The 24,473-nt window shown below is 43.0% G+C and overlaps 1 protein-coding gene across 2 annotated transcripts in view; it reads left to right on the forward strand.

Moving 5' to 3' along the window:
• The first annotated feature begins 800 nt into the window (after window positions 1-800).
• The window catches only part of LOC115162048 (leucine-rich repeat transmembrane protein FLRT2-like), a 51,671-nt gene continuing 27,998 nt past the window's right edge, over window positions 801-24,473 (forward strand). For both annotated transcript variants that reach the window (XM_029712970.1, XM_029712971.1), the window contains exon 1: window positions 801-1,225. The gene's annotated coding sequence lies outside the window, so the exon portion shown is untranslated. The remainder of the gene's footprint in view (window positions 1,226-24,473) is intronic.

Here is a 24,473-nt window from a genome sequence, read left to right on the forward strand (position 1 = left end):
CTATTTTTATTTGCAAATGTTCTTACTTTTTAGCTCTGCATTGTTGGTGGAGGGCTCATAAAGTAAGCATTTCTTGGTAAAGCCTACACTTGTTGTATTCGGTGCATGTGACAAATACAATTTGATGGATTTGATAGACTACTGTATGGATTTGATTTTATATGACAGCACTGTAATGCTGTTGAAAGCCTCTTCCAAACACATCACATTGTAATGAACCTGTGGAGAGCCCCTTCTAAACACATCCCACTGTAATGAACCTGTTGAGAGCCCCTTCTAAATACATCACACTGTAAAGAACTTGTGGAAAGCCCCGTCTAAACTCATCACACTGTAATGAACCTGTGGAGAGCCTCTTCTAAACACATCACACTGTAATGAACCTGTGGAGAGCCCCTTCTATACACATCACACTGTAATGAACCTGTGGAGAGCCCCTTCTAAACACATCACACTGTAATGAACCTGTGGAGAGCCCCTTCTAACCAATACAGACACCATAGCTAGCTACATAATAAATGGTTCACGTTGACCTCATAAAACTTTTCCACTACAAGCTTCTCTTCCTCTTTTTTGGAAACTCATTGTTCTCGAGAGTAGCGTTTACCCTTCCTTGATCTATCTCTGAGGAGGCTGTGGTTCAGTTCTAAAGCCTGGGGAGTTTTAGCATGTCGGATGGATCATCACATGGTCTTCATCTGTGAGAGACAGTGGAGAGAGGGGGTCGCTGTACTACAGAGCCAACCTCAGTCTCCTGACTTCTCAACCATCCTGGACACTCTCTCTTCTCCTCTCTCCCTTTTGTTCTATGGTGGTCCCCAGGCTCTCCTTCCTTCAAGGGGCCTGGAAACCAGACCCTACTGTAGTCATACTGTACCTGTGAGCTCATCGCTAGCTGGGCTTATGGGTTAAATAAAGAGGAAGTTGAGAATCCAACTGGATGTAGGTTGCCTGCCTATGGAGGGCTGGTCCAGGGCTGAGGGTGAGTTGAGGGAGGTAGGGAGAGAGGGAGAGGGTTAAGTTACACCAGTGGAAGAGAAGGAAACGCTGAGGTGTTGATCTCACGGAGAAGTTGCCTGTGCCGCTGAGCAGTGCCCCGGGTATCCCACTCTCTCTCTGAAAGTTTACAAGTCATCAGTTCAGGACGGGGAAACACCGCAGAGGACCGTGAGACCCCAGGAATTCAGGGTCCCTGACTGTGTACCAATCAGCAGCGCTAGAGAAGGTATAGAGCCGGTCTCCTAATTACCTGCTGTAATGACTGTGTACCTACGGGGCACTGTTAAATTGCTGCTGCATGCGCTTAAGGCTGGGCAATAAATAAAATCTATTATGTCGATGTTTAAGACAATTTTGCTAGAGGTTAAATAGTAGTAGGCTATGCGCAGACAATGAACAACAAAAATATATTCAGTTATATTCAAAGTTGAGATCAAATGTGAAACGAGAAACCATATTCAAAACTATATTGAAAGTTATATTCAAAGTTATATTGAGATCAAATGTAAAATGTGTATAGTACAAGGAAGAACTGAAGCTGAAAGTGCTCATATACATGTAAGAGTAGTTTTATAGATGGTTTGAATTCTTGCTGGGCTGTCATTTATTATATCCCAAAGACACAGCGTGAACACATACTGCACTTCTGCAAATGTGTCTTAGTATATTGTAAGGAAATCTATTGGAAATACAGTATTATACTGTCACTTTATTTATTTGGTTGAGTGAATTTACATTGTGGTATTTTATTTTATTTAATGCAAAAAGTATGAATTAATTAAATAATTACTAGGTATTTACAGACAGAATACTTATTAAAATTGTAATTACACAGTATTAACATATCAATTATTTGTTTGTTTAATCAAGCACTGCTTGACTACTACACCATTTGGTACTGGGTTACCATGTAGTTACACATTTGAGTTGATTTAGCACAAGTACCTTTACTATCATACAATCCCCTATTGGAAACAGTGGTGTAAAATACAGTGCTACCACAAAATGTAATTCACTGAAAACACATGGATGTCATCTAGTCAGATCTAATGGATTGATGTTAGTTCTTTGAATCTGAACAAGAAGTCAGAATAACTACAGATGGACGTCAGTCCATGAAATCCCTGAAGCTTCACTACCATGCCTCTCGTGGTAGTGAAGCTTCAGGCTTCACTACCATGCCTCTCGTGGTAGTGAAGCTTCAGGCTTCACTACCATGCCTCTCGTGGTAGTGAAGCTTCAGGCTTCACTACCATGCCTCTCGTGTGTGTGTATGTATGCCTTTGTACGTGTGTATTGCATGTCTCTGCTTTCCTATTGTGTTTGCAGCCATCCACTTGTGTTTTACAGTGTATTGATCGAAGGTGAAACCACAGTAATGGTTTCTATCCCATCAGCGCCTCTGTTTAGCTGTTTGCCCTGCAGTTCTATTTACTGACATTGATTCATGAATTCACATACTACCTCAATCATTACATCCTGGACAGAGTTGTTCAGAGGAATAGTAAAATTCATACGGTCCATATTGTGAAGAAACACATCTCAGAACTTGTGAAAGATAACAATGAAAACTACACTGCAATTTTTTTGAAACGTTACCTACTGTAGATATCTCTTATCATTAGAATGCATTGACTTGCCCTCTTACCAAGGTAAATAATCTTAGTGCACTGGCAGATCATTTTTCTTATTTCAAAAAATAAAATATACAGCATATTTTTTAAAAGCTTTACACAAGTGGCGTAAGATCATTTATCTAATTTCAAGTTATTTGATCTTAATAAGACGTGCTACCAAGACAAATTCTCTTAGTGCACTGGCAGATCATTTTTTTACTTCAAGCTAAAAAGTCTTGAAACAAGTCAGAATATCTTAAAACAATACAAAATCTCTTGATGCTTTTTCTGATTAAGCTAAATCAACTCAAAACAAGTAAAATGCGCTTTCTTGGTGAGCCGGATCAACTCCCAATTTTTTATTTAATTTAATTATGTTAATACAATATAAAACAATCTAGGTAATTTTTAACGTTGTTTGCATATTTAATATTTTTCTACAAAAATGAGATAGAATAAAATGCAAACTTTTACCAGCAGTTGTTGTTTTAGAGTTCGACATTTCAGTTATATCTAGTGCCTGAAGAAGTTTTGGAAATGTTTTCTTTACTAAAAATAAGTTACTAAAATGGATCCTATGGCTCCCAGCCATTTATATTGTGATGAAAATGCATTTATGTTTGCTACTACTCTGTATGTTGACAAAAGCAACAATCCCTTCTAGGGTTTATGCTCTGCTTATGTCACAGAAGTCACTGTGGATTGTTATGTTGTGAGACATGTGACAGTGGCAGACTGCTGACATACCAGCTTCACTGCTGGCCGGGTCACTGTGGACAGGTGGCAAATGCCGCTGGGGTTGTTGAGAGATAAAACACTGGAAACACACACACACACACACACACACACACACACACACACACACACACACACACACACACACACACACACACACACACACACACACACACACACACACACACACACACACACTCTGAACATGACCATTGACAGTGCAGTCATTGGGTACCTAATGACTACAAGACTCACAGTGCAGTATATCTGTAGATCTCCTCTCCCTGGGCTGCAGGGCTGGTTGGATGCTGGTTTCCCTGGCTTTGGAGACAGTTTAAAGTGGCTTCCAGCCCCAGGGCAGAGCTAAAATATGCAGCAACAACACTCTGTAGAAAAATGAAAGTGAGAGCAAGTCCTGGATGGTTCCAGGGGTATTCTCTTACACAAATGAGGGGAGACGTATTGAGGCTAAGCAGTGGCTTGGGGTCTTCAACTCCCAAACTGTGAACAATATCAGGGCATGGGATGTTTTTTGGGCGGTTCTCAAGTTAGCTGTTCACCAAGTGTCTTGTCCTCGTGTCCTGCTTACCGTATTTAGTTATTTTTGGGCAGATTTTCCTCCCCCTCAGCAGATCTCTAAAACGTACAAACGACTACACCGAATGAAGAGTATGAGACTGAATACATTTTCACCTAATTTTAGAGAGTTGTCTGGGTTTCTCTATAGAGTATGTAGTGAGTAGGTATCATTATATGATGCAAAAATACTGGTCTCATGTTTACAGTGCCTTGCAAAAGTATTCACCCCCTTGGCATTTTAACTTCTTTGTTGCATTATAACCTGCAATTTAAATAGATGTTTATTTGGATTTAATGTAATGGACATACACAAGTGAAAGTGAAATGTGAAATGAAGTGAAATGAAAAAAATAACTTCATAAAAAAAAAAATATCAAACCGGATAAGCGGTGCGTACATATGTATTCACCCCCATTGCTATGAAGCGCCTATATCAAGATCTTGTGCAACCAATTACCTTCAGATGTCACATAATTAGATAAATAAAGTCCAGCTGTGTGCAATCTCAGTGTCACATGATCTGTCACAAGATCTCAGTATATATACACCTATTCTGAAAGTCTGCAACACCACTAAGCAAGGGGCACCACCAAGCAAGCGGCACCATGAAGACCAAGGAGCTCTCCAAACAGGTCAGGGACAAAGTTGTGGAGAAGTACAGATCAGGGTTGGGTTATAAAAAAACATCCGAAACTTTTAACATCCCACGGAGCACCATTAAATCCATTAATAATAAATTGAAAGAATATGGCACCACAACAAACCTGCCAAGAGAGGGCCACCCACCAAAACTCACGTACCAGGCAAGGAGGGTATTAATCATAGAGGCAACAAATAGACCAAAGATAACCCTGAAGGAGCTGCAAAGCTCCACAGTGGAGATTGGAATGTTTGTCCATAGGACCACTTTAAGCCGTACACTTCATAGAGCTGGGCTTTACAGAAGAGTGGCCAGAAAAAAGCCATTGCTTAAATAAAAAATGCGTATGTTTTTCATCAGCAGGGACTGGGACACTGGTCAGAATTGAAGGAACGATGGATGGCGATAAATACAAGAATATTCTTGAGGGAAACCTGTTTCAGTCTTCCAGATATTTGAGACAGGGACAGAGGTTCACCTTCCAGCAGGACAATGACCCTAAGCATACTGCTAAAGCAACACTCAAGTGGTTTAAGGGGAAATATTTAAATGTCTTGGAATGGCCTAATCAAAGCCCAGACCTCAATCCAATTGAGAATCTGTGGTATGACTTAAAGATTGCTGTACACCAACGGAACCCATCCAACTTGAAGGAGCTGGAGCAATTTTTCCTTGATGAATGGGCAAAAATCCCAAATGGCTAGATGTGCCAAGCTTATAAAGACATACCCCAAGAGACTTGCAGCTGTAATTGCTGCAAAAGGTGGCTCTACAAAGTATTGACTTTGAGGGGGTGAATAGTTATGCACGCTCAAGTGTTCAGATTATTTGTCTTATTTCTTGTTTGTTTCACAACAAAACATATTTTGCATATTCAAAGTGGTAGGCATGTTGTGTAAATCAAATGATACAAACCCCCAAAAAATTATTTTTATTTACAGGTTGTAAGGCCAAAAAAAAATTAAAATGCCAAGGGGGGTGAATACTTTCGCAAGGCACTGTAGGTCTCTACACCTTATGATCAGGTTAGATAGAGCGTTTAAAAATACAAGATTGTTGCTGAATTGAACTGAATCAGCTTCAATGCATCCCGTGGAGGAGATTGTTAGCTTTTGGGAAAGTTACAGAACTTTTGCTACATTAGCCAGGGCTGTAGAACGGGAGTGGAGATCAAACCAATCAATGTAGCATTATCTCTGTAATAACTGGGCAACGTCCTCAAATGTAGCATTGTTATTGGTCGCTGGTGTGTTTCAGATTTTCCGAGAGCATGTACTCAGAACTGGTTCCAAGATGGTAACATTAAGCTCTCGCTTTGCTCCTAAAGAATGTGTTGTGCCGTCAAAGCACTTGGCCAGAAGAACATATAAGCATCAGTCTGGAGGCAGAGGAGGAGGGGAATAAGAACAGGAGAACGTGACTAAATTCACTTAATTGGTATTTCAAGGAGGTCTGGCAGAGTATGGTCATGGTGGCTTGTATTCTACTTTTATACATGGTGCTGCCAAGAAACAAAGCTTAAAAAGAAAAGTGGAAAAGTTAAGGTCTGCCAAGTGGGTGTGATGCTCTGCCTCTAAATTTAATGCTTGATTCCCAATCAGCTCCATTTGGATAAGACCTCTTTTCCGCAGGTCAAATTATTTAATTAGTGGTTAGGCCTAACTCCTACGTACATTTGGCTTGTAGGCTACCTTGAAAACAGATTCAAAATGATCCCTGTAACAATCTAAATCTATTATAACAAACGTTTATATTGTACTCCCAGGAAAAAAAAATGGACACAACAACCACTAAGAAATTGGGAGACAAAGAGGATTTGGAGTTAGCCATGATAAGATCAGTAGATACCACACTAAAGAGAAAGCATCTCATGAAAATTCCCATCGACTGATGTGGACGAGTTGCTGTATTAGCGTTAGGTCACTCGACATTTCCTCTGTCATTACAGGGGAGACGTCCCAAATGACACCTTATTCCCTTCATAGTGCACTCCTTTTGACCAGGGCCCATAGTGATCTGGTTAAAAGTAGTGCACTAAATAGGGAATAGGGTGCCAGTTGGGACATACACACACAGGGCCTTCTCCTCCTTTCTTAAAGGGGAAGTGGCCTTGCTGAGGCTGTCTTAAAGGGGAGGTGTGGGCCCAGTTGACCCAGGTCAAATTGCAATGCCATGCTCAGTTGATTACCTGGTGGGGGCTGCTGCTGTTTAGTAAGTGGATCCCCTAACCTTGTGTCTTTCACATTAAAGAGGCCTAGCGCTGGCGGCAGACCAGGCAGAAGGCAAAGTATCGACCTCAACTGAGCTGGGGGGAAAAAGAGCGAGAAAAATAAACCGTTGCTAAGGCTCTCTCGCAAACACGTATAGAAATAGACAGACACACACACACACAAGCACACACACACAAGTACACACACACAAGCACACACACACACACACACACTAAATCTCTGGCAGGGATGTCTCGCTCCGGTCTCCTTTTCTCTTCTCATCAGGGTTGAATGTTTTTTTGAATTGAGAATAGCGAATGAGATTTAACTGTCAGCTGTGAGAGTGGCACACGAATGGTCCAGCCCTGGGTATAATGTAATGGTGCAGGCAGAGCCAGTGGGTGGCACTCAGTGGTTTAATAAGAGGGTTTGAGTGCAGCTAACAATAGAACAATACTTATTCCAGTTCCATTTTTTGTGCATTTTTTTGACCCGTTTGAACAAAATAACCTGTGTAGACTATTATTTATTCTCCTTACAATCACGACATCAGGTTAGTATTATAGCAGGTCATGTAGTACATTCAACTCTGAGATGTAATCATTTGTATTGTGATTTGTAGCTGTAGACAGTGGTTAGGCAGCAACATGTATATAACATTACACACCGCGCATGGCATGTGAAGATGATTATGTTGATAGAGAATGAAAAATACAAAAAAGTACAAAAATGTATGCAGTCACTGTACTTTAAGTTGCTCTGGATAAGAGTGTCTAGTGAATGACTAACATGTAAATATAAAGCCCCATATGAGAAATCCGATGCATTATGTGGGTGTGCATGTTGGTTAAATGTCACTCTTTCTGCAGTGTTCAGTTATTTTATTTATTTATACACACACAAGAAACAAGCAACCTGGAATGCACATACACGTATACACACACAACCACATGTACAGTACAATGACATACCACAGAGAATGTTTTGGGGAAAATCATTGTTTCTTTAAGCCTGTAAATTCTGTTGTCTGGACAGAAATGTTCAGTCATGTTAAGTATCACATAAAAGCCAATATCACAGTGTAAATATCAAAGACAACACTTTAATTGTATGTACATATATTAACCACTAATAATTTTTCACTTAGTCGGGTCAGGGATTCAAACCAGCGTCCTTATGGTTACTGGTCAAACGCTCTTAACCGCTAGGCTATCTGCCACCGCTCTTTGTTAACTATTAATATGCCCTTATTATAGCTAAGTTATGGCCAGTTATACATGACATATAATGTTTAAATGAGAAAATGATTAAGACCTAATACATGGCTAATAAGACATAATAAAGGCCTAATTAGCTACTTATACACATACGTATAAACTACAAATTAGTTGTTGTATGTGTACCCAAGTTTGAATCTAACTGGACTTACTTGTCAAATTGTGATAGTATGCTGTGAGTTGCACTGCATTGCTTGTTAGCCACGTAGTTTGTGGTAGCCGGGGAGGGCTTGTTAACCACGTAGTTTTTGTGGTAGCCAGGGAGGGCTTGTTAGCAATGTAGTTTGTGGTAGCCGGGGAGGGCTTGTTAGCCACGTTTATTGTGCTAGCCAGGGAGGGCTTGTTAGCCACGTAGTTTGTGCTAGCCAGGGAAGGCTTGTTAGCCACGTATATTGTGCTAGCCAGGGAGGGCTTGTTAGCCACGTTGTTAGTGCTTGCCGGGGTGGGCTTGTCAGAACATAAGTCACAAAAGCCTTGTGTACGCCGTGCTGCCTCGGTCTCTCCTATTGCTATCCTGTCCTCTGTTTGAGGTAGCTCACACTTCCACTCTATCCTTTTAAACAAATGTTTTATGAAGTAGTTTATATGTGCAGCAGCTCGATTATCTTGTGACACGCATGTGTTGGGCTTGGTCATGCCTGTGTGTAAGACACTCACAGGGATAAGAGCAGAAGTGGAAACAACATCTATCTCCATTTGTTCAGCTGCTGGGAGACATGATTAAGTGGCACAGATATGATCCAGAGAGACACCTCGCTTTGAGCCCCCTAGACTCAATACACACATGCGCATCCAAGCATGCACGCAGACACACACAACACACCAGCTACACACACACACAAACACACACGACACGCACACCAGCCACACACATACCAGCCACAAACATGCACACAATGTGACGGCTTGAGTTTCAGACCCTGGGTAGATTGGCTGGCTACTGCTCCCTGTCCTGATTTATTGTTGCAAATTGAAATATTCCAAGAAGTGAGTCAGTTTGTGTTGGCAAGGCAACCGTCCAAGTTACAGGCTGCACCACGAGCCTATTTTCATGGTATACACTGTATCAGCCATGAAATGATATGGCCACAAAAACAATATGAATTAATCGAGATATTGCTGAAATATCTCATGAAGGTTTTGGTTCTGGACCTGGACTCTGGACCCTGGACTCTGGATCCTGGACTCTGGATCCTGGACTCTGGACCCTGGATCCTGGACTCTGGATCCTGGACTCTGGACCCTGGACTCTGGACCCTGGACTCTGGACCCTGGACTCTGGACCCTGGATCCTGGACTCTGGATCCTTGACTCTGGACCCTGGACTCTGGACCCTGGACTCTGGACCCTGGACTCTGGATCCTAGACTCTGGACCCTGGACTCTGGACCCTGGATCCTGGACTCTGGATCCTGGACTCTGGACCCTGGACTCTGGACCCTGGACTCTGGACTCTGGATCCTTGACTCTGGATCCTAGACTCTGGATCCTAGATTCTGGACCCTGGACTCTGGACCCTGGACTCTGGACCCTGGACTCTGGACCCTGGATCCTGGACTCTGGATCCTTGACTCTGGACCCTGGACTCTGGACCCTGGACTCTGGACTCTGGATCCTTGGCTCTGGATCCTAGACTCTGGACCCTGGACTCTGGATCCCGGACTCTAGATCCCGGGGCCGTTCGGTCGGACCTCCAGTGAATTCTCCAAGGCACCAGCCAGAGTGATGGCTGGGCTGTCAGGGATCAAAGCAGAGGTGTGTAGCCAATGTTGGAGAGACGCACCGTACAGTAATCTGACCTCACTGTCAACACAGGTTATCACAGGAATGTTCCTAACACTGTCTGGCTGGGGGTTCCTGATTACAGTGAGTACAGCTTGGCACAGCCTCCTTCTATGATTTTCCACTGCCAGGACGCTGCTCTGCCCTGGCATAGGGCTTATAAAATGCATACAATAAATACAAATTAACTAAGCTGAAGAAAAATGTGGGTCCAGGAGTGGTCATATGTGGGTCCAGGAGTGGTCATATGTGGGTCCAGGAGTGGTCATATGTGGATCCAGGAGTAGTCATATGTGGGTCCAGGCAGGGTCATACGTGGGTACAGGAGTGGTCATATGTGGGTCCAGGAGTGGTCATATGTGGGTCCAGGAGTGGCCATATGTGGGTCCAGGAGTGCTCATATGTGGGTCCAAGAGTGGGCATATGTGGGTCCAGGAGTGGTCATATATGGGTCCAGGAGTGGTCATGTGTGGGTCCAGGAGTGGTCATATGTGGGTCCAAGAGTGGTCATATGTGGGTCCAGGAGCGGTCATATATGGGTCCAGGAGTGGTCATATGTAAGAGTGCTCCTGGTAATCCCATTCGTTTTTTCAGCGGGGGACTTCTCTTTCCTTCCCTTTCCTTTCCGCTTGATGGAGTGAAATGAGTGGACATGCCACAGTCACAGCATACGTCCCAAATGGCACCCTTTTCACTAAATAGTGCATTTCCTTTAGTTTGAGCCCTATCAAAAGGAGTGAACTATATAGGGACTATGGTGCCATTTAGAATGCTTCGACAGACAACGTGGCATGGCATATGTTGGCCTCTTTGAGGCATGGCCTTTTAGGTAGGGTGTGCCCATTAGCACGGCTTTACAGACTGTGTCGTAAATTATGACACAGGGGGTCAAGTCAGCAGTTTTATGTACAGGTAATGTACACTCACACAAATGAGCTAGCTTGCAAAGCACAGGCCAGCTCTCTGTGTGCTGTCTACACATTAACCCAGAGAGGACTGAAAAAAATATATAACCTTGAAGAAGTTGGAAGACAAGTCTACATTTTGACAGATGAAGAGTAAGGGATTTAGCTCAGCATGAGTTTGGTTTAGGGGTTAAAAGAGAATACATTTTAACAATAAATACTCTATGCATATCACAGTAGCTGTCCAAACCAAGTACAAGTTTTCTGTAGAGACAACCCACCATTTAAATAAGTCAACAGTTTTTGTAGAACATAGTGTAGCAATATTGAATTAAAAACGAACCCAACCGCGCTTAGTCCATGTCCTGGAAATAGATTTACTGTGACATACATGAGATACATGAATATGCATACTGGCAGACTCAACTCAAAGTTAGACAGCTGACTCATTGTTCAACTCGAAGATAGTATAAGGGCACCAGGCGAGACCCAGATGCAGACACAGGAGGCAGATGGTTAGAGTCCAAGATGTTTATTAACAATCCAAAAGGGGTAGGCAAGAGAATGGTCATGGACAGGAAAAAGTTCAAAACCAGTTCAGAGTTCCAGAGGTACAGAAAGGCAGGCAGGCTCGAAGTCAGGGTAAGCAGAATAGTCAGGCAGGCGGGAATGTAGTCCAGAAAAACAGGCAAAGGTCAAAACCGGGAGGACTAGTAAAAGAGAATAGAAAAGCAGGAGCATGGGAAAAGCACGCTGCTTGACTTGAACATACAGACGAAATTGCACAGAGAGACAGGAAACACAGGGATAAATACACCAGGGAAAATAAGCGACACCTGGAGAGGGGGGGTAGACAATCACAAGGACAGGTGAAACAGATCAGGGTGTGACAGACAGCCTGCTAACTCACTGTTCAACTCAAAATGTGTCTGCTAACTCACTGTTTAACTAAAAATATGTCTGCTAGCTCATTGATCATCTCAAAGTTAGCCAGATGACTCATTGTTCCTGCAGAGTGAAATACCCCCACAAATCATTATGATCATTGACACAAGTAAGTATAATCCTAATATTATCTGTATTCTTAGAGAGAGAGAGAGAGAGAGAGAAAGCGAGAGAGAGTGAGACGGCGGAAGAGAAAATGAGAGAGAGAGATACATAAAGAGAGATACAGAGAGAGAGAGAGAGAGAGTGAAAGAGAGATACAGAGAGAAAGATACATAGAGAGAGCGATACAGAGAGAGAGATACAGAGAGAGAGTTGAAAAACAGACAGAGAGAGAGCCATTCTCTCTCCGTCAGCGGGAGATCCCAATCTCACCCTCGTTGTGGAAAATGGACATTTGCAAAGTATCATCTCCGAGCTCATTCTTTGCATTGTGATGAAAGTGTTTTGTCTGCCCTGCTGTGCGCGGCATACTGATAAGAGAGGCTCAGGCCGTGGCCATGGACCTTGAACTCCCTGGAAGTCTCTCAGAGTGGAGAAAAAAAAGGCATCATCTAGTCCACATCATGATAATCTAGTCCACCTGTAAACAGCATAATAATCTAGTCCACCTGTAAACAGCATAATAATCTAGTCCACCTGTAAACAGCATGATATTTTAGTCCACCTGTAAACAGCATGATAATCTAGTCCACTTGTAAACAGCATGATAATCTAGACTACCTGTAAACAGCATGATAATCCAGTCCACCTGTAAACAGAATGATAATCTAGTCCACCTGTAAACAGCATGGTAATCTATCATCAACATAAACTGTGGTAGGGAGAGGGAGAGGGATATTCAAAAAGAGTGCTTTCTGTTTCTGTGTGGTAGTGCTTTCTCTCTCTGTGTGTGTGTGTGTGTGTGTGTGTGTGTGTGTGTGTGTGTGTGTGTGTGTGTGTGTGTGTGTGTGTGTGTGTGTGTGTGTACGTGCATGCGTGTTTGCGTGTTTATGTACAGATTTTCATAGTGTTTGGTTTGGAGTGGGTTGTGTGGTCTAGGTCAGAAGTGGTATAAAAACAAGCTAAAAGTGGACAATACATTTGTTTGACATTTTGAGAACTTCAAGGGCAGAAGGGACAGTACTGAGACTAGAAAATAAACTCTCTGGAATTTGTATATTTTCTTCCCTCTTTCTCCTCTTGGGAAATCTTTTGGCGATAAAACTATTTCACATTAAATTACAGTATGTTTCGTCAAAATCGTCCAGTGCTCTCTTGAGATATCACGTGACTAACGTACGAACGGACAGAGACAGATCCACAGTCCCCTCCCTGACTTCATCGTGGGAGACAACAATTCCATCAAACCCACCATGCAGCATTTACAGATAATCATGAAACACATTTCAGTGTTTCTACCCACTGACAGATGTTTGGTATGCGAGGCTGTATCTGAATCCTTCTATAAAGTAGGAGGAAGGTAGTGCCATGCACAGACAAAAAGGCTGATGGGAGGAGCTATAGGAGGATGGGCTCATTAAAATGTCTGGAATGGAATCATCGGAACGGAGTCAAACACGTTGTTTCCATGTGTTTGATGTGTTTGGTACCATTCCATTGATACCATTCCAGCCATTACAATGAACCCGTCCTCCTATAGCTCCTCTCACCAGCCTCCTCTGGCACAGACTGCTCTGTACAGAGTTATGTTAAAATGTTAGTACGACGGATCTGACAACATCCATACTGTCAGGGGCAAAAATGTGCTTCCAAATGTGGATGCACAAACTGGCAAAGAGAATGAGTTCAACCTCAGATGTTGCTACTAAAATAAGATAAGAGATGGAATAATTTGGAGATAAATAATTTAGAAGGGTGAGAAAAAGGGAGGGAGAGAAGAAAATGAGTCACAGGGAGAAGGAGAGAGCGAGAGAAAGTTTTATGACATCGCCAAGTTGGTAATTGCATGCTGTCAAATAAAAACAGTTCATTAGTGGATCCTGTTGAAAGATGACCATCATGCCCTGGGGTATTACTACCCACCTCTGCCAAGACGGACCCTGATGGGAAATGTGACTGGTACCCGCCCCACACACACACACTACCTCCTCCTTCTTTCCCTCCATAAAAAAAGCACAATACCTCTTCTTGTTTGAGGGATCTAGCTTCCAGCCAGCGTGTGGATTAATAATACAAATACGGCTAAGCCCAGTGCCGCTTGCGTTGATGTGGAGAGAGACAGGAGACAGACAGGAGGGTTAGAGAGAGAGAGAGAGAGAGAGAGAGAGAGAGAGAAAGAGAACTACTGTAGAACACTAGTTAGCGCTAGAACAGTCTGCAGCACTCGGCCTGACCCTGCTAGACTCTGAAGTCAAATGTTAATCGTTTGCAGATGATCTGGTGCTTCTGTCCCCAACCATGGAGGGCCTACTGCAGCACCTACAGTGCCTTCGGAAAGAATTCAGATCCCTTGACTTTTTCAAAATGTTGTTAGGTTACAGCCTTATTATAATATTGACCCAAAAAAATGTCTACACATCAATCTACACACAATACCCCATAATTATAAAGCAAAAACAGGTTTTTAGATATTTTTGGAAATGTATATAAAAAAAAGTGGAAATATCACATTTACATAAACATTCAGACCCTTTACTCAGTACTTTGTTGAATCACCTTTGACAGTGAATACAGCCTCGAGTCTTCTTGTGTGTGATGCTACAAGCTTGGCACAACTGTATTTGGGAAGTTTTTTCCATTCTTCTCTGCAGATCCTCTCAAGCTCTGCCAGGTTGGATGGGGAGCATTGCTGCACAACCATTTTCAGCTCTCTTTAGAGATGTTCGATCAGGTTCAAGTCCGGGCTCTGGCAGGGCCACTCAAGGACATTCAGAGCCTTGTTCTAAAGCCACTAATGCGTTGTTTTGGCTGTGTGCTTACGGTCGTTGTCCTGTTAGAAGGTTAACCTTCTGCCCAGTCTGAGGTCCTAAGTGCTCTGGAGCAGGTTTTCATCAAGCATCTTGCTGTACTTTGCTCCGTTCATCTTTCCCTCAATCCTGACTAGTCTCCCAGTCACTGCCTCTGAAAAACATCCCCACAGCGTGATGCTGCCACCACCGTGCTTCACTATAGGGATGGTGCCAGGTTTCCTCCAGACGTGACACTTGGCATTTAGGCCAAAGATTTCAATTTTGGTTTCATCAGACCAGAGAATCTTGTTTCTCATGGTCTTAGAGTATTTGGGTGCCTTATGGTAAACTCCAAGTGGGCTGTGATGTGCCTTTTACTGCGGAGTGGCTTCTGTCTGGCCACTCTACCATAAAATGCTGATTGGTGGAGTGCTGCAGAGATGGTTGTCTCTCTGGAAGGTTCTCCCATCTCCACAGAGGAACTCTAGAGCTCTGTCAGAGTGACCATCGGGTTCTTGATCACCTCCCTGATCAAAGTCCTTCTCCCCTGACTGCTCAGTTTGGACTGGTGGCCAGCTCTAGGAAGAGTCTTGGTGGTTCCAAACTTCTTCCATTTAAGAATGATGAAGGCCACTGTGTTCTTGGGAACCTTCAATGCTGCAGACATTTTTTGGTAACCTACCACAGATCTGTACCTCAACACAATCCTGTCTTGGAGCTCTACGGACAATTCCTTTGACCTCATGGTTAGTTTTTGGTCTGAAATGAACTGTCAACTGTCAATGGTATTGTGTGTAGATTGCTGAGGATTTTTTTTATTTAATCCATTTTATATTAAGGCTGTAATGTAACAAAATGTGAAAAAGGTCAAGGGGTCTGAATACTTTCCCGAAGGCACTGTATATCATCTGAACAGATTCTGTCAGACTTAGGCCCTGACAGTTAATGGTGTTCCAAAAAAGGTCCAGTTGCCAGGACCAAAAAATACAAATTCCATCGACAGACTGTTGCCCTAGAGCACACAAAAAAACTATATATACCTGGGCCTAAACATCAGCACCACAGGTAACTTCCAAAAAGCTGTGAACGATCTGAGAGGCAAGGCAAGAAGGGTCTTTTAGGCCATGAAAAGGAACATAACATTTGACATCCCAATTAGGATATACCTTAAATACTTGAATCAGTTACAGAACCCATTGCCCTTTATGGTTATGAGGTTTGGGGTCCACTCACCAACCAAGAATTCACAAAATGGGGCAAACACCAAACTGAGGCTCTGCATGTAGAAGTTTGCAAAAACATACACTGTGCATAGCGTAATGTAAAACACCAAATGATGCATGTGGTGCACAATTGTGACGATTCCCACTAATTATAAAAATCGAGAAAAGAGCCGTTAAATTCTACAACCACCTAAAAATAAGTGTTTCTCAAACCTTCCATAACAAAGCCCTCACCTACAGAGTGATGAACCTGGAGAAGAGTCCCCTCTGCCAGCTGGTATGGGGACTCGGCTCACAAACGCAAACAGACTTCACAGAGCCCCAGGACAGCGACACAATTAGACCCAACCAAATCATGAGAAAACAAAAAGATAATGACTTGACACATTGGAAAGAATCTACAAAAAAAACTGAGCAAACTAGAATGCTATTTGGCCCTTAATAACAGCGAGTGCACAGTGGCAGAATACCTGACCACTGTGACTGACCCAAAATTAAGGAAAGCTTTGACTATGTACAGACTCAGTGAGCATAGCATTGCTATCGATCGGGCTCTCAAGAGAAGACAGGCTATGTGCACACTGCCACAAAAAATGAATTGGAAACCGAGCAGCACTTCCTAACCTTTGCCAAATGTATGACCATATTAGAGACAACTATTTCCCTCAGATTACACAGACAGACAAAGAATTTCAGAACAAATCCAATCTTGATAAAATCTATTGGGTGAAATACCAGTGTGCATCACAGCAGCAAGATGTGTGACCTGTTGTTTACAGTACATTTTTATTTCCCTTTTGTTTCTTGTCTATATCACTTACTTTGGCAATGTAAACACACGTTTCCCATCCCAATGAAGCCCTTTGAACTTAATTGAAATTATATATATATATCTATATATATATATAGAGAGAGAGAGAGAGAGAGAGAGAGAGAGAGAGAGAGAGAGAGAGAGAGAGAGAGAGAGAGAGAGAGAGAGAAAGAACACTATTGTAAATTCAACCCATATTTATGCTTATTTATTTTCCCTTTTGTACTTTAACCATTTGTACATCGTTACAACACTCATACAGTTGAAGTCGGAAGTTTGCATACACCTTAGCCAAATAACATTTGAACTCCGTTTTTCACAATTCCTGACATTTAATCCTAGTAAAACATGCCTGTCTTAGGTCAGTTAGGATCACCACTTTATTTTAAGAATGTGAAATGTCAGAATAATAGTAGAGAGAATTATTTCTTTCCATTTTTATTTCTTTCATCACATTCCCAGTGGGTCAGAAGTTTACATACACTCAATTAGTATTTGGTAGCATTGCCTTTAAATTGTTTAACTTGGGTCAAACGTTTTGGAAAGCCTTCCACAAGCTTCCCAAAATAAGTTGGGTGAATATTGGCCCATTCCTCCTGACAGAGCTGGTGTAACTGAGTCAGGTTTGTAGGCCTCCTTGCTCACACACGCTTTTTCAGTTCTGCCCACACATTTTCAACAGGATTGAGGTCAAGGCTTTGTGATGGCCACTCCAATACCTTGACTTTGTTGTCCTTAAGCCATTTTGCCACAACTTAGTATGCTTGGGGTCATTGCTCATTTGGAAGACCCATTTGCGACCAAGCTTTAACTTCCTGCCTCATGTCTTGAGATGTTGCTTCAATATATCCACAACATTTTCCTTCCTCAAGGTTCTATCTATTTTGTGAAGTGCACCAGACCCTCCAGCAGCAATGCACCGCCACAAGATGATGCTGCCACCCCTGTGCTTCTCGGTTGGGATGGTGTTCTTCGGCTTGAAAGCCTCCCCCTTTTTCCTCCAAACATATCAATGGTCATTATGGCCAAACAGTTCTATTTTTGTTTCATCAGACCAGAGGACATTTCTCCAAAAAGTATGATCTTTGTCCCCATGTGCAGTTGCAAACTGTAGACTGTCTTTTTTATGGTGGTTTTGGAGCAGTGGCTTCTTCCTTGCTGAGCGGCCTTTCAGGTTGTGTTGATATAGGACTTGTTTTACAGTGGAAAAATATACTTTTGTACCTGTTTCCTCCAGCATCTTCACAAGGTCCTTTGCTGTTGTTCTGGGATTGATTTGCACTTTTCGCACCAAAGTACATTCATCTCTAGGAGACAGAACACTTCTCCTTCCTTAGCAGTGTGACGGCTGCGTGGTCCCATGGTGTATATACTTGCATACTATTGTTTGTAAATTGCTCCCAAGGATGAACCAAAACTATAGTTTATTAACAAGAAATTTGTGGAGTGGTTGTAGAGTGGTTTAAAAACTAGTTTTAATGACTCTAACCTAAGTGTATGTAAACTTTTGACTTTAACTGTATATACATAATATGACATTTGTAATGTCTTTATTATTTTGGAACTTCTGTGAGTGTAATGTTTACTGTTCATTTTTATTGTTTATTTCACTTTTGTATATTATCTACTTCACTTGCTTTCGCAATGTTAACATATGTTTCCCATACCAATAAAGCCCCTTGAATTGAATTGAGAGAGAACGAGAGAGACATGAGGGGCCTGTCTGCCTGCCTATCTGCCAGTCTGTCTGCCTGTCTGTCTACCTGTCTGCCTGCCTGTCTACCTGTCTGCCTTTGATGCCTACTGTCAGAGAGCCCAAATGTTATGTTCCCACTCCGCATGCAAAGATACAAGAAAAAGGCCATTCATTAAAATGTCCTTCTTGTTATAAGCCTAGCTATCAGTTGGACTGGACACAAGCCAATCCCTGACCCCAGGGGGATTTTAGCATGTCCCAGGAATGTGCTTTGACTGGAAATATGGAGTTCTAGAATACCCCAACTGGAGTTGTCTGACATTTCTACGGAATGCACAGAATTCAAGGACACATGGAACATAGAACACACGGAACACATCAAATAGCATCGTATTCCCTATATTCCTTACTACTCTTTTGACAGGGCCCATAGGTATCTGGTCAAAAGTAGTGCACTATGTAGGGTAATAGAGTGCCATTTGGGATGCAGGCCGTGCCTGAAGGGCGGCGCTGTGTTCCTTCCCGAACATGGCTAATGCATATCTGAAACGGTGCCCTCTCCACTAGCCTTGAAATACAGTATGTGTAACCGATGTGAAATGGCTAGTTAGTTAGCGGTGGTGCGCGCTAATAGCGGTTCAATCGGTGACGTCACTCGCTCTGCGACCTTAAGTAGTTGTTCCCCTTGCGTTGCAAGGGCCGTGGCTTTTGTGGCGCGATGGGTAACGATGCTTCGTGGGTGTCAGTTGTTGATGTGTGCAAGGGTCCCTGGTTCGAGCCCAGGTTGGGGCGAAGAGAGGGACGGAACCTACAATGTTTCATTGATGCTGTTGACCCGGGTCATTGGTTGCTGCGGAAAAAGGAGGAGGTCAAAAGGGGGGTGAGTGTAACCTATGTGAAATGGCTAGTTAGTTAGCGGTGGTGCGCGCTAATAGCGGTTCAATTGGTGACGTCACTCGCTCTGTGACCTTAAGTAGTTGTACCCCTAGCGTTGCAAGGGCCGCAGCTTTTGTGGCGCGATGGGTAACGATGCTTCGTGGGTGCCAGTTGTTGATGTGTGCAAGGGTTCCTGGTTCGAGCCCAGGTTGGGGCGAAGAGAGGGACGGAACCTACACTGTTTCATATGCAACATGCCACATGCCACATGCAATGAATTGAACAGTGCTATACTGTACATCTTGATTTATGAGTCAATTTCTCTGTTGGCTGGACTTTAATATGAAAGGCCTGGATTGTTTTGACGTATGGCTCGCTTTCTGTTGGCGTTGGACTGCCCATGTTTCAAATGTCAACTTCGCATTAACACATAAAGTAATTCACAGTGTTCTGACAATCTATCCCAGTGTAAATCCTCACCCCCTAATTCACCACCATGAAAATTATTATGGTTACAAAGAAGTCATTTTGTATTTTAGTTGGTTGTCCTTGATTCCATTTTTACATTGAATTTTGCGGTCATTGAACAGACTGTAATATTGCTCTCGAGCTAATCTATTTAATCTGTAAATAATTACAAAAACAAAACTTTGGGAAGCCCTTTCAGGAGCCCATTCTCTTATGATTAAGGTAGGCTGGGGCCTTTAAACACACATTTAAATGGTCTCTCTCGCCTCAGCTCCTGCAGCACTTTGGGGGCCTTAGGGGCATTTACCGGGCCTGATAAATAATGATCGCGGAGGGCTGATTTCTTAATGCTGATGTATGGCTCTGACGGGACAGGTGCTGGCTCCTCAGGTTCCTAATGCAACCGTAATTAATCTCATGTATCATGTGATTAACCTAAAGCCCAGGTAGAGTCCGGAACAGCCCAGAACGCATGAATTATACAACGGTTAAAAATCTCACTAAAAACAATTTCACATATAGACACACATACACACACACAAACACACACACAGGTAGATAACCTTGTGTCTCCATGATATAAATGTTTCTTTCATCTCCCTTTCCTAGAAGACGCGACTAGTCCTATGTCCAATATTTGTTGATTATTAGTTATACTACTTGTACTTTTCCTCATGCAGAAGGATATGAGCCACATGTGATCCATTTGCAGCAGTATGCTTCCATTAATCTGGCGTGCGAGGTGGCAGCCTGGTGCTTGGCATTGTGCCACCTGAAGAAGAGTTACACTACATGGACAAAAGTATGTGGACAATCCTTCAAATAAGTGGATTCGGCTATTTCAGCCACACCTGTTGCTGACAGGTGTACAAAATTGAGCAAACAGCCATTCAATCTCCACAGACAAACACTGGCAGTAGAATGGCCTTACTGAAGAGATCAGTGACTTTCAACATGGCACCGTCATAGGATGACACCTTTCCAACAAGTCAGATCATCAAATGTCTGCCCTCCTAGAGCTGCCCAGGTCAACTGTAAGTGCTGTTATTGTGAGGTGGAAATGTCTCGGAGCAACAACGGCTCAGCCGCTAAGTGGTAGGCCACACAAGCTAACAGAACGGGTCCACTTCGTGCTGAAGCACGTAACGCGTAAAAATCGTCTGTCTTCGGTTGCAATACTACCGAGTTCCAAACTGCCTCTGGAAGCAACATCAGTGCAAGAACTGTTCATCGGAAGCTTCATGAAATGTGTTTCCATGGCCAACCAGCCACACACAAGTCTAAGATCACCATGTGCAATGCCAAGCTTCAGCTGGAGTGGTGTAAAGCTCACCGTCATAGGACTCTGGAGCAGTGGAAACGCATTCTCTGGAATGATGAATCACACTTCACATTGTGGCAGTCCGACGGACAAATCTGGGTTTGGCAGATGCCAGGAGAACGCTACCTGCCCCAATACATAGTGCGAGCTGTAAAGTTTGGTGGAGGAGGAATAATGTTCTGGGGCTGTTTTTTGTGATTCAGACTAGGCCCCTTAGTTCCAGTGAAGGGAAATCTTAATTTTACTGCACAGATTGACATTCTAGACGATTCTGTGCTTCCGACTTTGTGGCAACAGTTTGGGAAAGGCCCTTTCTTGTTTCAGCATGACAATGCCCCCGTGCACTAAGCCTGCACAGAGCCCTGACCTCAACCCCATCAAACACCTTTGGGATGAATTGGAACGCCGACTGCGAGCCAGGCCTAATCGCCCAACGTAGGTGCCCGACCTCACTAATGCTCTTGTGGCTGAATGGAAGCAAGTCCCTGCAGCAATGTTCCAACATCTTGTGGAATGTTGGAAAGCGAAGAGTGGGGTCTATTATAGCAGCAAAGGGGGGACCAAATCCATATTACAGTTTTTCCCAATTGTTAACACACGTTTGCTGAAACTACATCTCATGTACTCAAAACTTTAAACACAAAACAGTTAGCCAATTTCCCTAAATCACACAGACATCTTGCATAATGAGACAACAATCAAAATCATGTACTCTGCTCAAAATGAAACTCTGGATGTAAATGAGACACACATCAAATGAATCTAACTTAGTGACAACCAAGATCACACTAATATGACATTCAAAACATTACTATTCAAACCTATTTCAGTGTAAAGACTAACATTGTGTTGTTATACTGTTTATTGTTTTTGTACTCAAACAAGAAAGGAACACAAATGCAAAAATGTAAGTTTTATATTTCAACATCATTCAATACATGTCAAACAGCAAGCACACAGAGTAAAATTGCAAACATACAGTAAAAATATTTTTCATATGCAAAGGAAAAAAAATAGACCTATTTGTACTACTGTACTGTACGTTAGATGAATTGTAGGGAATACATTTTTTTTTTAACTGTCGAAATACAGTAAAATCAAAATCATAAGTCAAGAAACAAATACTCCACTGCGAAAACAAAATCAGTCATGTCTATCGTTTTGGTCCGGCCACAGATTTTCATCGACATCACAGGCGATATTCTCCTTTGCCAGACAGCGGGGAAATATCTTCTGGCATGATGCATCTACCCCTGACAGGACTCTGCTGGAATGTCACCACAGGCCTCCTCAATTGACTGGAGAAGGGCCATAGGTTCATGGGGTTTTGCGATCATACACCTTCCACAGCCATGCTGAAAACAACTCCTCAATGAGGTTGAGAAATTAGGAATATGGAGAATTGTAAACCTGGGATGGTCATGGAACCAGTTGCGGACCTGAGCAGCCAGATGGAAACTCACATTGTCCCAAATTAGAACATACATTTGCTGCTCAGGATCACTTGGCCATCTCTGCTCTGGCTGAAAAATTTTGTCATGTAAGGAGTTCAGGAAATGAAGGAGATGGGCAGTGTTGTATGGTCCATGGGTGGCATGGAGGTGGAGGACCCTATTGTGGCTCATAGCTGCGCATATGGTGACATTACCCCCGCGCTGGCCAGGTACCTCAATGATGGCACGTTGACCACTGATGCTCCTTCTTCTCCTCCTCGTCTTCGCTAAATTGAATCCAGCCTTCTCTATGAATATGAGCTAATGTGGAATGGGACGTGCATCCAAATCAAATGAAATCAAATTGTATATGTCACATGCGCAGGTGTAGACCTTAACGTGAAATGATTACATATAAGTCCTTAACCAACAATGCAGTTCAAGAAATAGAGTTAAGAAAATATTTACTATATTAACTAAAGTAAAAAACAATATTAAAAGTAACTCAATAAAATAACAATAACGAGGCTATGTACAGGGGGTATCAGTAAAGAGTTGATGTGCGGGGGTACAGGTTAGTCGAGGTAATTTGTACATGTAGGTAGGGGTAAAGCAGCAGCAGTGTAAAAACAAAAGGGGGGTGTCAATGTAAATAGTCAGGGTGGCCATTTGATTAATTGTTCAGCAGTCTTATGGCTAGGGGGTAGAAGCTGTTAAGGAGCCTTTTTGACCTAGAGCTCCGGTACCGCTTGCCGTGCGGTAGAATAGAGAACAGTCTATGACTTGGGTGACTAGAGTGTTTGACCATTTTTTTAGCCTGCCTCTTACACCGCCTAATACATAAGTCCTGGCTAGAAGGAAGCTTGGCCCCATTGATGTACTAATCCGTACGTACTACCCTCTGTCGGATGGTGAGCAGTTGTCACACAAGGCAGTGATGCAACCGGTCAGGACGTTCGATGGTGCAGCTGTAGAACTTTTTGAGGATCTGGTGACACACGCCAAATCTTTTCAGTCTCCTGAGGGGTAAAAGGTGTTGTCGTGCCATCTTCATGATTTTCTTGGTGTGTGGACCATGCTAGTTTGTTGGAGGTGTGGACACCAAGGAAGTTGAAACTCTCGACACGCTCCATTACAGCCCCATCGATGTGAATCCTTTTCCTGTAGTCCACGATCAGTTCCTTTGTCTTGCTCACATTGAGGGAGAGGTTGTTGTTCTGGCACCACACTGCCAGGTCTCTGACCTCCTCCCTATAGGCTGTCTCATCATCGTCGCTGATCAGGCCTACCACTTTTATCTTGTCAGCAAACTTGATGATGATGTTGGAATCGTACTTGTCCACGCAGTCGTAGGTGAACAGGGAGCACAGGAGGGGATGAAGCACGCACCCCTGAGGTGCCCCCGTGTTGAGGATCAGCGTGGAAAATGTGATGTTGCCTACTCTTTCCACCTCAGGGCGGCTCGTCAGGTAGTCCAGGATCCAGTTGCAGAGGGAGGTGTTTAGTCCCAGGGTCCTTAGCTTAGTGATGAGCTTTGTGGGCACTATGGTGTTGAATTCTGAGCTGTCGTCAATGAACCGGTTGCTGTCTTTTTCTGTGGCTAACCAACTAGGATCGAAATTTAACAATTGTATTCATATTTACAGATGGCATACAAGGTTGTTATTAAGGCACATGAAAGATCAAAAACGCATTTTGATTAAAAAAATAGATTTTGTTCAAATGGCTCTCGTATGAAGAAGTGACACACGATGTACGCCTAGTTTCTTGAAACAGGTCACATATTATCTGTGTTGTCGTTCAACACACGACGTTCAACACACGACGTTCAGCCATGACTCGTGAAACATAAGATATTACAGTTTTTAATGGCCTGTTTATTCTCCAGTGATTGCACGTTGTCCAATAGAATGGATGGTAGAGGTGGGTTACCCACTCGCCGACGAATTCTCACAAGGCACCCCGATCTCCGACCCCTGTATTTCCATCTTTTCTTCATGTGAATGACAGGGATTTGGGCCTGGTCTCAGAGAAGCAGACTATCCTGCCAAAGGGACAAACTTCTTA

This window comes from Salmo trutta, chromosome 25 (assembly GCF_901001165.1).
Source record: "Salmo trutta chromosome 25, fSalTru1.1, whole genome shotgun sequence".
Taxonomy (NCBI): Eukaryota; Metazoa; Chordata; class Actinopteri; order Salmoniformes; family Salmonidae; genus Salmo; species Salmo trutta.